Below are 20,243 nucleotides of genomic sequence, written 5' to 3' on the forward strand. Positions count from 1 at the left end.
CTACTGTAGAACAGGTTCACTCACTGTCTACTGTAGAACAGGTTCACTCACTATGGTCTACTGTAGAACAGGTTCACTCACTATGTCTACTATAAAACAGGTTCACTCACTATGTCTACTATAGAACAGGTTCACTCACTATGTCTACTATAGAACAGGATCACTCACTGTCTACTATAGAACAGGTTCACTCACTGTCTACTGTAGAACAGGTTCACTCACTATCTACTGTAGAACAGGTTCACTCACTGTCTACTGTAGAACAGGTTCACTCACTATGGTCTACTATAGAACAGGTTCACTCACTATGTCTACTATAAAACAGGTTCACTCACTATGATCTATTATAGAACAGGTTCACTCACTATGGTATATTATAGAACAGGATCACTCACCATGTCTACTATAGAACAGGTTCACTCACTATGGTCTACTATAGAACAGGTTCACTCACTATGGTCTACTGTAGAACAGGTTCACTCACTATGTCTACTATAGAACAGGTTCACTCACTATGGTCTACTATAGAACAGGATCACTCACTATGTCTACTATAGAACAGGTTCACTCACTGTGGTCTACTGTAGAACAGGTTCACTCACTATGTCTAATATAAAACAGGTTCACTCACCATGTCTACTATAAAACAGGTTCACTCACTGTCTACTGTAGAACAGGTTCACTCACTATGTCTACTGTAGAACAGGTTCACTCACTATGGTCTACTGTAGAACAGGTTCACTCACTATGTCTACTATAAAACAGGTTCACTCACTATGTCTACTATAAAACAGGTTCACTCACTGTCTACTGTAGAACAGGTTCACTCACTATGTCTACTATAGAACAGGTTCACTCACTATGTCTATTATAGAACAGGATCACTCACCATGTCTACTATAGAACAGGTTCACTCACTATGGTCTACTATAGAACAGGTTCACTCACTATGGTCTACTGTAGAACAGGTTCACTCACTATGTCTACTATAGAACAGGTTCACTCACTATGTCTACTATAAAACAGGTTCACTCACTATGATCTATTATAGAACAGGTTCACTCACTATGGTATATTATAGAACAGGATCACTCACCATGTCTACTATAGAACAGGTTCACTCACTATGGTCTACTATAGAACAGGTTCACTCACTATGGTCTACTGTAGAACAGGTTCACTCACTATGTCTACTATAGAACAGGTTCACTCACTATGGTCTACTATAGAACAGGTTCACTCACTATGGTCTACTATAGAACAGGTTCACTCACTATGGTCTACTATAGAACAGGTTCACTCACTATGGTCTACTATAGAACAGGTTCACTCACTATGGTCTACTATAGAACAGGTTCACTCACTATGGTCTACTATAGAACAGGTTCACTCACTATGGTCTAGTGTAGAACAGGTTCACTCACTATGTCTACTATAGAACAGGTTCACTCACTATGGTCTACTATAGAACAGGTTCACTCACTATGGTCTACTATAGAACAGGTTCACTCACTATGGTCTACTATAGAACAGGTTCACTCACTATGGTCTACTGTAGAACAGGTTCACTCACTATGGTCTACTGTAGAACAGGTTCACTCACTATGTCTACTGTAGAACAGGTTCACTCACTATGTCTACTGTAGAACAGGTTCACTCACTATGGTCTACTATAGAACAGGTTCACTCACTATGGTCTACTATAGAACAGGTTCACTCACTATGGTCTACTGTAGAACAGGTTCACTCACTATGGTCTACTGTAGAACAGGTTCACTCACTATGGTCTACTATAGAACAGGTTCACTCACTATGTCTACTGTAGAACAGGTTCACTCACTATGTCTACTGTAGAACAGGTTCACTCACTATGGTCTACTGTAGAACAGGATCACTCACTATGTCTACTATAGAACAGGTTCACTCACTGTGGTCTACTGTAGAACAGGTTCACTCACTATGTCTAATATAAAACAGGTTCACTCACCATGTCTACTATAAAACAGGTTCACTCACTATGTCTACTATAAAACAGGTTCACTCACTATGTCTACTATAAAACAGGTTAACTCACTGTCTACTATAGAACAGGATCACTCACTGTCTACTATAGTACAGGTTCACTCACTGTCTACTGTAGAACAGGTTCACTCACTGTCTACTGTAGAACAGGTTCACTCACTATGGTCTACTATAGAACAGGTTCACTCACTATGGTCTATTATAGAACATGATCACTCACCATGTCTACTATAGAACAGGTTCACTCACTATGTCTAATATAGAACGGGATCACTCACTGTCTACTATAGTACAGGTTCACTCACTGTCTACTGTAGAACAGGTTCACTCACTATGGTCTACTGTAGAACAGGTTCACTCACTATGTCTACTATAAAACAGGTTCACTCACTATGTCTACTATAGAACAGGTTCACTCACTATGTCTACTATAGAACAGGATCACTCACTGTCTACTATAGAACAGGTTCACTCACTGTCTACTGTAGAACAGGTTCACTCACTGTCTACTGTAGAACAGGTTCACTCACTGTCTACTGTAGAACAGGTTCACTCACTATGGTCTACTATAAAACAGGTTCACTCACTATGATCTATTATAGAACAGGTTCACTCACTATGGTATATTATAGAACAGGATCACTCACCATGTCTACTATAGAACAGGTTCACTCACTATGGTCTACTATAGAACAGGTTCACTCACTATGGTCTACTGTAGAACAGGTTCACTCACTATGTCTACTATAGAACAGGTTCACTCACTATGGTCTACTATAGAACAGGATCACTCACTATGTCTACTATAGAACAGGTTCACTCACTGTGGTCTACTGTAGAACAGGTTCACTCACTATGTCTAATATAAAACAGGTTCACTCACCATGTCTAATATAAAACAGGTTCACTCACCATGTCTACTATAAAACAGGTTCACTCACTGTCTACTGTAGAACAGGTTCACTCACTATGTCTACTGTAGAACAGGTTCACTCACTATGGTCTACTGTAGAACAGGTTCACTCACTATGTCTACTATAAAACAGGTTCACTCACTATGTCTACAATAAAACAGGTTCACTCACTGTCTACTGTAGAACAGGTTCACTCACTATGTCTACTATAGAACAGGTTCACTCACTATGTCTATTATAGAACAGGATCACTCACCATGTCTACTATAGAACAGGTTCACTCACTATGGTCTACTATAGAACAGGTTCACTCACTATGGTCTACTGTAGAACAGGTTCACTCACTATGTCTACTATAGAACAGGTTCACTCACTATGTCTACTATAAAACAGGTTCACTCACTATGATCTATTATAGAACAGGTTCACTCACTATGGTATATTATAGAACAGGATCACTCACCATGTCTACTATAGAACAGGTTCACTCACTATGGTCTACTATAGAACAGGTTCACTCACTATGGTCTACTGTAGAACAGGTTCACTCACTATGTCTACTATAGAACAGGTTCACTCACTATGTCTACTATAAAACAGGTTCACTCACTATGATCTATTATAGAACAGGTTCACTCACTATGGTATATTATAGAACAGGATCACTCACCATGTCTACTATAGAACAGGTTCACTCACTATGTCTACTATAAAACAGGTTCACTCACTATGTCTACTATAAAACAGGTTCACTCACTGTCTACTATAGAACAGGATCACTCACTGTCTACTATAGTACAGGGTCACTCACTGTCTACTGTAGAACAGGTTCACTCACTGTCTACTGTAGAACAGGTTCACTCACTATGGTCTACTATAGAACAGGTTCACTCACTATGGTCTATTATAGAACATGATCACTCACCATGTCTACTATAGAACAGGTTCACTCACTATGTCTACTATAGAACAGGTTCACTCACTATGTCTAATATAGAACGGGATCACTCACTGTCTACTATAGTACAGGTTCACTCACTGTCTACTGTAGAACAGGTTCACTCACTGTCTACTGTAGAACAGGTTCACTCACTGTCTACTGTAGAACAGGTTCACTCACTATGGTCTACTGTAGAACAGGTTCACTCACTATGTCTACTATAAAACAGGTTCACTCACTATGTCTACTATAGAACAGGTTCACTCACTATGTCTACTATAGAACAGGATCACTCACTGTCTACTATAGAACAGGTTCACTCACTGTCTACTGTAGAACAGGTTCACTCACTATCTACTGTAGAACAGGTTCACTCACTGTCTACTGTAGAACAGGTTCACTCACTATGGTCTACTATAGAACAGGTTCACTCACTATGTCTACTATAAAACAGGTTCACTCACTGTCTACTGTAGAACAGGTTCACTCACTATGTCTACTATAGAACAGGTTCACTCACTATGTCTATTATAGAACAGGATCACTCACCATGTCTACTATAGAACAGGTTCACTCACTATGGTCTACTATAGAACAGGTTCACTCACTATGGTCTACTGTAGAACAGGTTCACTCACTATGTCTACTATAGAACAGGTTCACTCACTATGTCTACTATAAAACAGGTTCACTCACTATGATCTATTATAGAACAGGTTCACTCACTATGGTATATTATAGAACAGGATCACTCACCATGTCTACTATAGAACAGGTTCACTCACTATGGTCTACTATAGAACAGGTTCACTCACTATGGTCTACTGTAGAACAGGTTCACTCACTATGTCTACTATAGAACAGGTTCACTCACTATGGTCTACTATAGAACAGGTTCACTCACTATGGTCTACTATAGAACAGGTTCACTCACTATGGTCTACTATAGAACAGGTTCACTCACTATGGTCTACTATAGAACAGGTTCACTCACTATGGTCTACTATAGAACAGGTTCACTCACTATGGTCTACTATAGAACAGGTTCACTCACTATGGTCTAGTGTAGAACAGGTTCACTCACTATGTCTACTATAGAACAGGTTCACTCACTATGGTCTACTATAGAACAGGTTCACTCACTATGGTCTACTATAGAACAGGTTCACTCACTATGGTCTACTATAGAACAGGTTCACTCACTATGGTCTACTATAGAACAGGTTCACTCACTATGGTCTACTGTAGAACAGGTTCACTCACTATGGTCTACTGTAGAACAGGTTCACTCACTATGTCTACTGTAGAACAGGTTCACTCACTATGTCTACTGTAGAACAGGTTCACTCACTATGGTCTACTATAGAACAGGTTCACTCACTATGGTCTACTATAGAACAGGTTCACTCACTATGGTCTACTGTAGAACAGGTTCACTCACTATGGTCTACTGTAGAACAGGTTCACTCACTATGGTCTACTATAGAACAGGTTCACTCACTATGTCTACTGTAGAACAGGTTCACTCACTATGTCTACTGTAGAACAGGTTCACTCACTATGGTCTACTGTAGAACAGGATCACTCACTATGTCTACTATAGAACAGGTTCACTCACTGTGGTCTACTGTAGAACAGGTTCACTCACTATGTCTAATATAAAACAGGTTCACTCACCATGTCTACTATAAAACAGGTTCACTCACTATGTCTACTATAAAACAGGTTCACTCACTATGTCTACTATAAAACAGGTTCACTCACTGTCTACTATAGAACAGGATCACTCACTGTCTACTATAGTACAGGTTCACTCACTGTCTACTGTAGAACAGGTTCACTCACTGTCTACTGTAGAACAGGTTCACTCACTATGGTCTACTATAGAACAGGTTCACTCACTATGGTCTATTATAGAACATGATCACTCACCATGTCTACTATAGAACAGGTTCACTCACTATGTCTAATATAGAACGGGATCACTCACTGTCTACTATAGTACAGGTTCACTCACTGTCTACTGTAGAACAGGTTCACTCACTGTCTACTGTAGAACAGGTTCACTCACTATGGTCTACTGTAGAACAGGTTCACTCACTATGTCTACTATAAAACAGGTTCACTCACTATGTCTACTATAGAACAGGTTCACTCACTATGTCTACTATAGAACAGGATCACTCACTGTCTACTATAGAACAGGTTCACTCACTGTCTACTGTAGAACAGGTTCACTCACTGTCTACTGTAGAACAGGTTCACTCACTGTCTACTGTAGAACAGGTTCACTCACTATGGTCTACTATAAAACAGGTTCACTCACTATGATCTATTATAGAACAGGTTCACTCACTATGGTATATTATAGAACAGGATCACTCACCATGTCTACTATAGAACAGGTTCACTCACTATGGTCTACTATAGAACAGGTTCACTCACTATGGTCTACTGTAGAACAGGTTCACTCACTATGTCTACTATAGAACAGGTTCACTCACTATGGTCTACTATAGAACAGGATCACTCACTATGTCTACTATAGAACAGGTTCACTCACTGTGGTCTACTGTAGAACAGGTTCACTCACTATGTCTACTATAGAACAGGTTCACTCACTATGTCTACTATAAAACAGGTTCACTCACTATGATCTATTATAGAACAGGTTCACTCACTATGGTATATTATAGAACAGGATCACTCACCATGTCTACTATAGAACAGGTTCACTCACTATGTCTACTATAAAACAGGTTCACTCACTATGTCTACTATAAAACAGGTTCACTCACTGTCTACTATAGAACAGGATCACTCACTGTCTACTATAGTACAGGGTCACTCACTGTCTACTGTAGAACAGGTTCACTCACTGTCTACTGTAGAACAGGTTCACTCACTATGGTCTACTATAGAACAGGTTCACTCACTATGGTCTATTATAGAACATGATCACTCACCATGTCTACTATAGAACAGGTTCACTCACTATGTCTACTATAGAACAGGTTCACTCACTATGTCTAATATAGAACGGGATCACTCACTGTCTACTATAGTACAGGTTCACTCACTGTCTACTGTAGAACAGGTTCACTCACTGTCTACTGTAGAACAGGTTCACTCACTGTCTACTGTAGAACAGGTTCACTCACTGTCTACTGTAGAACAGGATCACTCACTATGGTCTACTGTAGAACAGGTTCACTCACTATGTCTACTATAAAACAGGTTCACTCACTATGTCTACTATAGAACAGGTTCACTCACTATGTCTACTATAGAACAGGATCACTCACTGTCTACTATAGAACAGGTTCACTCACTGTCTACTGTAGAACAGGTTCACTCACTATCTACTGTAGAACAGGTTCACTCACTGTCTACTGTAGAACAGGTTCACTCACTATGTCTACTATAGAACAGGTTCACTCACTATGTCTATTATAGAACAGGATCACTCACCATGTCTACTATAGAACAGGTTCACTCACTATGGTCTACTATAGAACAGGTTCACTCACTATGGTCTACTGTAGAACAGGTTCACTCACTATGTCTACTATAGAACAGGTTCACTCACTATGTCTACTATAAAACAGGTTCACTCACTATGATCTATTATAGAACAGGTTCACTCACTATGGTATATTATAGAACAGGATCACTCACCATGTCTACTATAGAACAGGTTCACTCACTATGGTCTACTATAGAACAGGTTCACTCACTATGGTCTACTGTAGAACAGGTTCACTCACTATGTCTACTATAGAACAGGTTCACTCACTATGGTCTACTATAGAACAGGTTCACTCACTATGGTCTACTATAGAACAGGTTCACTCACTATGGTCTACTATAGAACAGGTTCACTCACTATGGTCTACTATAGAACAGGTTCACTCACTATGGTCTACTATAGAACAGGTTCACTCACTATGGTCTACTATAGAACAGGTTCACTCACTATGGTCTAGTGTAGAACAGGTTCACTCACTATGTCTACTATAGAACAGGTTCACTCACTATGGTCTACTATAGAACAGGTTCACTCACTATGGTCTACTATAGAACAGGTTCACTCACTATGGTCTACTATAGAACAGGTTCACTCACTATGGTCTACTATAGAACAGGTTCACTCACTATGGTCTACTGTAGAACAGGTTCACTCACTATGGTCTACTGTAGAACAGGTTCACTCACTATGTCTACTGTAGAACAGGTTCACTCACTATGTCTACTGTAGAACAGGTTCACTCACTATGGTCTACTATAGAACAGGTTCACTCACTATGGTCTACTATAGAACAGGTTCACTCACTATGGTCTACTGTAGAACAGGTTCACTCACTATGGTCTACTGTAGAACAGGTTCACTCACTATGGTCTACTATAGAACAGGTTCACTCACTATGTCTACTGTAGAACAGGTTCACTCACTATGTCTACTGTAGAACAGGTTCACTCACTATGGTCTACTGTAGAACAGGATCACTCACTATGTCTACTATAGAACAGGTTCACTCACTGTGGTCTACTGTAGAACAGGTTCACTCACTATGTCTAATATAAAACAGGTTCACTCACCATGTCTACTATAAAACAGGTTCACTCACTATGTCTACTATAAAACAGGTTCACTCACTATGTCTACTATAAAACAGGTTCACTCACTGTCTACTATAGAACAGGATCACTCACTGTCTACTATAGTACAGGTTCACTCACTGTCTACTGTAGAACAGGTTCACTCACTGTCTACTGTAGAACAGGTTCACTCACTATGGTCTACTATAGAACAGGTTCACTCACTATGGTCTATTATAGAACATGATCACTCACCATGTCTACTATAGAACAGGTTCACTCACTATGTCTAATATAGAACGGGATCACTCACTGTCTACTATAGTACAGGTTCACTCACTGTCTACTGTAGAACAGGTTCACTCACTGTCTACTGTAGAACAGGTTCACTCACTATGGTCTACTGTAGAACAGGTTCACTCACTATGTCTACTATAAAACAGGTTCACTCACTATGTCTACTATAGAACAGGTTCACTCACTATGTCTACTATAGAACAGGATCACTCACTGTCTACTATAGAACAGGTTCACTCACTGTCTACTGTAGAACAGGTTCACTCACTGTCTACTGTAGAACAGGTTCACTCACTGTCTACTGTAGAACAGGTTCACTCACTATGGTCTACTATAAAACAGGTTCACTCACTATGATCTATTATAGAACAGGTTCACTCACTATGGTATATTATAGAACAGGATCACTCACCATGTCTACTATAGAACAGGTTCACTCACTATGGTCTACTATAGAACAGGTTCACTCACTATGGTCTACTGTAGAACAGGTTCACTCACTATGTCTACTATAGAACAGGTTCACTCACTATGGTCTACTATAGAACAGGATCACTCACTATGTCTACTATAGAACAGGTTCACTCACTGTGGTCTACTGTAGAACAGGTTCACTCACTATGTCTAATATAAAACAGGTTCACTCACCATGTCTAATATAAAACAGGTTCACTCACCATGTCTACTATAAAACAGGTTCACTCACTGTCTACTGTAGAACAGGTTCACTCACTATGTCTACTGTAGAACAGGTTCACTCACTATGGTCTACTGTAGAACAGGTTCACTCACTATGTCTACTATAAAACAGGTTCACTCACTATGTCTACTATAAAACAGGTTCACTCACTGTCTACTGTAGAACAGGTTCACTCACTATGTCTACTATAGAACAGGTTCACTCACTATGTCTATTATAGAACAGGATCACTCACCATGTCTACTATAGAACAGGTTCACTCACTATGGTCTACTATAGAACAGGTTCACTCACTATGGTCTACTGTAGAACAGGTTCACTCACTATGTCTACTATAGAACAGGTTCACTCACTATGTCTACTATAAAACAGGTTCACTCACTATGATCTATTATAGAACAGGTTCACTCACTATGGTATATTATAGAACAGGATCACTCACCATGTCTACTATAGAACAGGTTCACTCACTATGGTCTACTATAGAACAGGTTCACTCACTATGGTCTACTGTAGAACAGGTTCACTCACTATGTCTACTATAGAACAGGTTCACTCACTATGTCTACTATAAAACAGGTTCACTCACTATGATCTATTATAGAACAGGTTCACTCACTATGGTATATTATAGAACAGGATCACTCACCATGTCTACTATAGAACAGGTTCACTCACTATGTCTACTATAAAACAGGTTCACTCACTATGTCTACTATAAAACAGGTTCACTCACTGTCTACTATAGAACAGGATCACTCACTGTCTACTATAGTACAGGGTCACTCACTGTCTACTGTAGAACAGGTTCACTCACTGTCTACTGTAGAACAGGTTCACTCACTATGGTCTACTATAGAACAGGTTCACTCACTATGGTCTATTATAGAACATGATCACTCACCATGTCTACTATAGAACAGGTTCACTCACTATGTCTACTATAGAACAGGTTCACTCACTATGTCTAATATAGAACGGGATCACTCACTGTCTACTATAGTACAGGTTCACTCACTGTCTACTGTAGAACAGGTTCACTCACTGTCTACTGTAGAACAGGTTCACTCACTGTCTACTGTAGAACAGGTTCACTCACTATGGTCTACTGTAGAACAGGTTCACTCACTATGTCTACTATAAAACAGGTTCACTCACTATGTCTACTATAGAACAGGTTCACTCACTATGTCTACTATAGAACAGGATCACTCACTGTCTACTATAGAACAGGTTCACTCACTGTCTACTGTAGAACAGGTTCACTCACTATCTACTGTAGAACAGGTTCACTCACTGTCTACTGTAGAACAGGTTCACTCACTATGGTCTACTATAGAACAGGTTCACTCACTATGTCTACTATAAAACAGGTTCACTCACTGTCTACTGTAGAACAGGTTCACTCACTATGTCTACTATAGAACAGGTTCACTCACTATGTCTATTATAGAACAGGATCACTCACCATGTCTACTATAGAACAGGTTCACTCACTATGGTCTACTATAGAACAGGTTCACTCACTATGGTCTACTGTAGAACAGGTTCACTCACTATGTCTACTATAGAACAGGTTCACTCACTATGTCTACTATAAAACAGGTTCACTCACTATGTCTACTATAAAACAGGTTCACTCACTATGATCTATTATAGAACAGGTTCACTCACTATGGTATATTATAGAACAGGATCACTCACCATGTCTACTATAGAACAGGTTCACTCACTATGGTCTACTATAGAACAGGTTCACTCACTATGGTCTACTGTAGAACAGGTTCACTCACTATGTCTACTATAGAACAGGTTCACTCACTATGTCTACTATAAAACAGGTTCACTCACTATGATCTATTATAGAACAGGTTCACTCACTATGGTATATTATAGAACAGGATCACTCACCATGTCTACTATAGAACAGGTTCACTCACTATGTCTACTATAAAACAGGTTCACTCACTATGTCTACTATAAAACAGGTTCACTCACTGTCTACTATAGAACAGGATCACTCACTGTCTACTATAGTACAGGGTCACTCACTGTCTACTGTAGAACAGGTTCACTCACTGTCTACTGTAGAACAGGTTCACTCACTATGGTCTACTATAGAACAGGTTCACTCACTATGGTCTATTATAGAACATGATCACTCACCATGTCTACTATAGAACAGGTTCACTCACTATGTCTACTATAGAACAGGTTCACTCACTATGTCTAATATAGAACGGGATCACTCACTGTCTACTATAGTACAGGTTCACTCACTGTCTACTGTAGAACAGGTTCACTCACTGTCTACTGTAGAACAGGTTCACTCACTGTCTACTGTAGAACAGGTTCACTCACTATGGTCTACTGTAGAACAGGTTCACTCACTATGTCTACTATAAAACAGGTTCACTCACTATGTCTACTATAGAACAGGTTCACTCACTATGTCTACTATAGAACAGGATCACTCACTGTCTACTATAGAACAGGTTCACTCACTGTCTACTGTAGAACAGGTTCACTCACTATCTACTGTAGAACAGGTTCACTCACTGTCTACTGTAGAACAGGTTCACTCACTATGGTCTACTATAGAACAGGTTCACTCACTATGTCTACTATAAAACAGGTTCACTCACTGTCTACTGTAGAACAGGTTCACTCACTATGTCTACTATAGAACAGGTTCACTCACTATGTCTATTATAGAACAGGATCACTCACCATGTCTACTATAGAACAGGTTCACTCACTATGGTCTACTATAGAACAGGTTCACTCACTATGGTCTACTGTAGAACAGGTTCACTCACTATGTCTACTATAGAACAGGTTCACTCACTATGTCTACTATAAAACAGGTTCACTCACTATGATCTATTATAGAACAGGTTCACTCACTATGGTATATTATAGAACAGGATCACTCACCATGTCTACTATAGAACAGGTTCACTCACTATGGTCTACTATAGAACAGGTTCACTCACTATGGTCTACTGTAGAACAGGTTCACTCACTATGTCTACTATAGAACAGGTTCACTCACTATGTCTACTATAAAACAGGTTCACTCACTATGATCTATTATAGAACAGGTTCACTCACTATGGTATATTATAGAACAGGATCACTCACCATGTCTACTATAGAACAGGTTCACTCACTATGTCTACTATAAAACAGGTTCACTCACTATGTCTACTATAAAACAGGTTCACTCACTGTCTACTATAGAACAGGATCACTCACTGTCTACTATAGTACAGGTTCACTCACTGTCTACTGTAGAACAGGTTCACTCACTGTCTACTGTAGAACAGGTTCACTCACTATGGTCTACTATAGAACAGGTTCACTCACTATGGTCTATTATAGAACATGATCACTCACCATGTCTACTATAGAACAGGTTCACTCACTATGTCTACTATAGAACAGGTTCACTCACTATGTCTAATATAGAACGGGATCACTCACTGTCTACTATAGTACAGGTTCACTCACTGTCTACTGTAGAACAGGTTCACTCACTGTCTACTGTAGAACAGGTTCACTCACTGTCTACTGTAGAACAGGTTCACTCACTATGGTCTACTGTAGAACAGGTTCACTCACTATGTCTACTATAAAACAGGTTCACTCACTATGTCTACTATAGAACAGGTTCACTCACTATGTCTACTATAGAACAGGATCACTCACTGTCTACTATAGAACAGGTTCACTCACTGTCTACTGTAGAACAGGTTCACTCACTATCTACTGTAGAACAGGTTCACTCACTGTCTACTGTAGAACAGGTTCACTCACTATGGTCTACTATAGAACAGGTTCACTCACTATGTCTACTATAAAACAGGTTCACTCACTATGATCTATTATAGAACAGGTTCACTCACTATGGTATATTATAGAACAGGATCACTCACCATGTCTACTATAGAACAGGTTCACTCACTATGGTCTACTATAGAACAGGTTCACTCACTATGGTCTACTGTAGAACAGGTTCACTCACTATGTCTACTATAGAACAGGTTCACTCACTATGGTCTACTATAGAACAGGATCACTCACTATGTCTACTATAGAACAGGTTCACTCACTGTGGTCTACTGTAGAACAGGTTCACTCACTATGTCTAATATAAAACAGGTTCACTCACCATGTCTACTATAAAACAGGTTCACTCACTGTCTACTGTAGAACAGGTTCACTCACTATGTCTACTGTAGAACAGGTTCACTCACTATGGTCTACTGTAGAACAGGTTCACTCACTATGTCTACTATAAAACAGGTTCACTCACTATGTCTACTATAAAACAGGTTCACTCACTGTCTACTGTAGAACAGGTTCACTCACTATGTCTACTATAGAACAGGTTCACTCACTATGTCTATTATAGAACAGGATCACTCACTATGATCTATTATAGAACAGGTTCACTCACTATGGTATATTATAGAACAGGTTCACTCACTATGGTATATTATAGAACAGGATCACTCACCATGTCTACTATAGAACAGGTTCACTCACTATGGTCTACTATAGAACAGGTTCACTCACTATGGTCTACTGTAGAACAGGTTCACTCACTATGTCTACTATAGAACAGGTTCACTCACTATGGTCTACTATAGAACAGGTTCACTCACTATGGTCTACTATAGAACAGGTTCACTCACTATGGTCTACTATAGAACAGGTTCACTCACTATGGTCTACTATAGAACAGGTTCACTCACTATGGTCTACTATAGAACAGGTTCACTCACTATGGTCTACTATAGAACAGGTTCACTCACTATGGTCTACTGTAGAACAGGTTCACTCACTATGGTCTACTGTAGAACAGGTTCACTCACTATGTCTACTGTAGAACAGGTTCACTCACTATGGTCTACTATAGAACAGGTTCACTCACTATGGTCTACTATAGAACAGGTTCACTCACTATGGTCTACTGTAGAACAGGTTCACTCACTATGGTCTACTGTAGAACAGGTTCACTCACTATGGTCTACTATAGAACAGGTTCACTCACTATGTCTACTGTAGAACAGGTTCACTCACTATGTCTACTGTAGAACAGGTTCACTCACTATGGTCTACTGTAGAACAGGATCACTCACTATGTCTACTATAGAACAGGTTCACTCACTGTGGTCTACTGTAGAACAGGTTCACTCACTATGTCTAATATAAAACAGGTTCACTCACCATGTCTACTATAAAACAGGTTCACTCACTATGTCTACTATAAAACAGGTTCACTCACTATGTCTACTATAAAACAGGTTCACTCACTGTCTACTATAGAACAGGATCACTCACTGTCTACTATAGTACAGGTTCACTCACTGTCTACTGTAGAACAGGTTCACTCACTGTCTACTGTAGAACAGGTTCACTCACTATGGTCTACTATAGAACAGGTTCACTCACTATGGTCTATTATAGAACATGATCACTCACCATGTCTACTATAGAACAGGTTCACTCACTATGTCTAATATAGAACGGGATCACTCACTGTCTACTATAGTACAGGTTCACTCACTGTCTACTGTAGAACAGGTTCACTCACTGTCTACTGTAGAACAGGTTCACTCACTATGGTCTACTGTAGAACAGGTTCACTCACTATGTCTACTATAAAACAGGTTCACTCACTATGTCTACTATAGAACAGGTTCACTCACTATGTCTACTATAGAACAGGATCACTCACTGTCTACTATAGAACAGGTTCACTCACTGTCTACTGTAGAACAGGTTCACTCACTGTCTACTGTAGAACAGGTTCACTCACTGTCTACTGTAGAACAGGTTCACTCACTATGGTCTACTATAAAACAGGTTCACTCACTATGATCTATTATAGAACAGGTTCACTCACTATGGTATATTATAGAACAGGATCACTCACCATGTCTACTATAGAACAGGTTCACTCACTATGGTCTACTATAGAACAGGTTCACTCACTATGGTCTACTGTAGAACAGGTTCACTCACTATGTCTACTATAGAGCAGGTTCACTCACTATGGTCTACTATAGAACAGGATCACTCACTATGTCTACTATAGAACAGGTTCACTCACTGTGGTCTACTGTAGAACAGGTTCACTCACTATGTCTAATATAAAACAGGTTCACTCACCATGTCTAATATAAAACAGGTTCACTCACCATGTCTACTATAAAACAGGTTCACTCACTGTCTACTGTAGAACAGGTTCACTCACTATGGTCTACTATAGAACAGGTTCACTCACTATGGTCTACTGTAGAACAGGTTCACTCACTATGTCTACTATAGAACAGGTTCACTCACTATGTCTACTATAAAACAGGTTCACTCACTATGATCTATTATAGAACAGGTTCACTCACTATGGTATATTATAGAACAGGATCACTCACCATGTCTACTATAGAACAGGTTCACTCACTATGGTCTACTATAGAACAGGTTCACTCACTATGGTCTACTGTAGAACAGGCTCACTCACTATGTCTACTATAGAACAGGTTCACTCACTATGGTCTACTATAGAACAGGTTCACTCACTATGGTCTACTATAGAACAGGTTCACTCACTATGGTCTACTATAGAACAGGTTCACTCACTATGGTCTACTGTAGAACAGGTTCACTCACTATGGTCTACTGTAGAACAGGTTCACTCACTATGTCTACTATAGAACAGGTTCACTCACTATGGTCTACTATAGAACAGGTTCACTCACTATGGTCTACTATAGAACAGGTTCACTCACTATGGTCTACTGTAGAACAGGTTCACTCACTATGGTCTACTGTAGAACAGGTTCACTCACTATGGTCTACTATAGAACAGGTTCACTCACTATGTCTACTGTAGAACAGGTTCACTCACTATGTCTACTGTAGAACAGGTTCACTCACTATGGTCTACTGTAGAACAGGATCACTCACTATGTCTACTATAGAACAGGTTCACTCACTGTGGTCTACTGTAGAACAGGTTCACTCACTATGTCTAATATAAAACAGGTTCACTCACCATGTCTACTATAAAACAGGTTCACTCACTGTCTACTGTAGAACAGGTTCACTCACTATGTCTACTGTAGAACAGGTTCACTCACTATGGTCTACTGTAGAACAGGTTCACTCACTATGTCTACTATAAAACAGGTTCACTCACTATGTCTACTATAAAACAGGTTCACTCACTGTCTACTGTAGAACAGGTTCACTCACTATGTCTACTATAGAACAGGTTCACTCACTATGTCTATTATAGAACAGGATCACTCACCATGTCTACTATAGAACAGGTTCACTCACTATGGTCTACTATAGAACAGGTTCACTCACTATGGTCTACTATAGAACAGGTTCACTCACTATGGTCTACTGTAGAACAGGTTCACTCACTATGGTCTACTATAGAACAGGTTCACTCACTATGGTCTACTATAGAACAGGTTCACTCACTATGGTCTACTATAGAACAGGTTCACTCACTATGGTCTACTGTAGAACAGGTTCACTCACTATGGTCTACTGTAGAACAGGTTCACTCATTATGTCTACTATAGAACAGGTTCACTCACTATGTTCTACTATAGAACAGGTTCACTCACTATGGTCTACTATAGAACAGGTTCACTCACTATGGTCTACTATAGAACAGGTTCACTCACTATGTCTACTGTAGAACAGGTTCACTCACTATGGTCTACTGTAGAACAGGTTCACTCACTATGGTCTACTATAGAACAGGTTCACTCACTATGTCTACTGTAGAACAGGTTCACTCACTATGTCTACTGTAGAACAGGTTCACTCACTATGGTCTACTATAGAACAGGATCACTCACTATGTCTACTATAGAACAGGTTCACTCACTGTGGTCTACTGTAGAACAGGTTCACTCACTATGTCTACTATAAAACAGGATCACTCACTGTCTACTATAGTACAGGTTCACTCACTGTCTACTGTAGAACAGGTTCACTCACTGTCTACTGTAGAACAGGTTCACTCACTATGGTCTACTATAGAACAGGTTCACTCACTATGGTCTACTGTAGAACAGGTTCACTCATTATGTCTACTATAGAACAGGTTCACTCACTATGTTCTACTATAGAACAGGTTCACTCACTATGGTCTACTATAGAACAGGTTCACTCACTATGGTCTACTATAGAACAGGTTCACTCACTATGTCTACTGTAGAACAGGTTCACTCACTATGGTCTACTGTAGAACAGGATCACTCACTATGTCTACTATAGAACAGGTTCACTCACTGTGGTCTACTGTAGAACAGGTTCACTCACTATGTCTAATATAAAACAGGTTCACTCACCATGTCTACTATAAAACAGGTTCACTCACTATGTCTACTATAAAACAGGTTCACTCACTATGTCTACTATAAAACAGGTTCACTCACTGTCTACTATAGAACAGGATCACTCACTGTCTACTATAGTACAGGTTCACTCACTGTCTACTGTAGAACAGGTTCACTCACTGTCTACTGTAGAACAGGTTCACTCACTATGGTCTACTATAGAACAGGTTCACTCACTATGGTCTATTATAGAACATGATCACTCACCATGTCTACTATAGAACAGGTTCACTCACTATGTCTAATATAGAACGGGATCACTCACTGTCTACTATAGTACAGGTTCACTCACTGTCTACTGTAGAACAGGTTCACTCACTGTCTACTGTAGAACAGGTTCACTCACTATGGTCTACTGTAGAACAGGTTCACTCACTATGTCTACTATAAAACAGGTTCACTCACTATGTCTACTATAGAACAGGTTCACTCACTATGTCTACTATAGAACAGGATCACTCACTGTCTACTATAGAACAGGTTCACTCACTGTCTACTGTAGAACAGGTTCACTCACTGTCTACTGTAGAACAGGTTCACTCACTGTCTACTGTAGAACAGGTTCACTCACTATGGTCTACTATAAAACAGGTTCACTCACTATGATCTATTATAGAACAGGTTCACTCACTATGGTATATTATAGAACAGGATCACTCACCATGTCTACTATAGAACAGGTTCACTCACTATGGTCTACTATAGAACAGGTTCACTCACTATGGTCTACTGTAGAACAGGTTCACTCACTATGTCTACTATAGAGCAGGTTCACTCACTATGGTCTACTATAGAACAGGATCACTCACTATGTCTACTATAGAACAGGTTCACTCACTGTGGTCTACTGTAGAACAGGTTCACTCACTATGTCTAATATAAAACAGGTTCACTCACCATGTCTAATATAAAACAGGTTCACTCACCATGTCTACTATAAAACAGGTTCACTCACTGTCTACTGTAGAACAGGTTCACTCACTATGGTCTACTATAGAACAGGTTCACTCACTATGGTCTACTGTAGAACAGGTTCACTCACTATGTCTACTATAGAACAGGTTCACTCACTATGTCTACTATAAAACAGGTTCACTCACTATGATCTATTATAGAACAGGTTCACTCACTATGGTATATTATAGAACAGGATCACTCACCATGTCTACTATAGAACAGGTTCACTCACTATGGTCTACTATAGAACAGGTTCACTCACTATGGTCTACTGTAGAACAGGCTCACTCACTATGTCTACTATAGAACAGGTTCACTCACTATGGTCTACTATAGAACAGGTTCACTCACTATGGTCTACTATAGAACAGGTTCACTCACTATGGTCTACTATAGAACAGGTTCACTCACTATGGTCTACTGTAGAACAGGTTCACTCACTATGGTCTACTGTAGAACAGGTTCACTCACTATGTCTACTATAGAACAGGTTCACTCACTATGGTCTACTATAGAACAGGTTCACTCACTATGGTCTACTATAGAACAGGTTCACTCACTATGGTCTACTGTAGAACAGGTTCACTCACTATGGTCTACTGTAGAACAGGTTCACTCACTATGGTCTACTATAGAACAGGTTCACTCACTATGTCTACTGTAGAACAGGTTCACTCACTATGTCTACTGTAGAACAGGTTCACTCACTATGGTCTACTGTAGAACAGGATCACTCACTATGTCTACTATAGAACAGGTTCACTCACTGTGGTCTACTGTAGAACAGGTTCACTCACTATGTCTAATATAAAACAGGTTCACTCACCATGTCTACTATAAAACAGGTTCACTCACTGTCTACTGTAGAACAGGTTCACTCACTATGTCTACTGTAGAACAGGTTCACTCACTATGGTCTACTGTAGAACAGGTTCACTCACTATGTCTACTATAAAACAGGTTCACTCACTATGTCTACTATAAAACAGGTTCACTCACTGTCTACTGTAGAACAGGTTCACTCACTATGTCTACTATAGAACAGGTTCACTCACTATGTCTATTATAGAACAGGATCACTCACCATGTCTACTATAGAACAGGTTCACTCACTATGGTCTACTATAGAACAGGTTCACTCACTATGGTCTACTATAGAACAGGTTCACTCACTATGGTCTACTGTAGAACAGGTTCACTCACTATGGTCTACTATAGAACAGGTTCACTCACTATGGTCTACTATAGAACAGGTTCACTCACTATGGTCTACTATAGAACAGGTTCACTCACTATGGTCTACTGTAGAACAGGTTCACTCACTATGGTCTACTGTAGAACAGGTTCACTCATTATGTCTACTATAGAACAGGTTCACTCAC

The sequence above is a fragment of the Oncorhynchus clarkii genome, chromosome 11 (genome assembly GCF_045791955.1).
Source record: "Oncorhynchus clarkii lewisi isolate Uvic-CL-2024 chromosome 11, UVic_Ocla_1.0, whole genome shotgun sequence".
Lineage (NCBI taxonomy): Eukaryota > Metazoa > Chordata > Actinopteri > Salmoniformes > Salmonidae > Oncorhynchus > Oncorhynchus clarkii.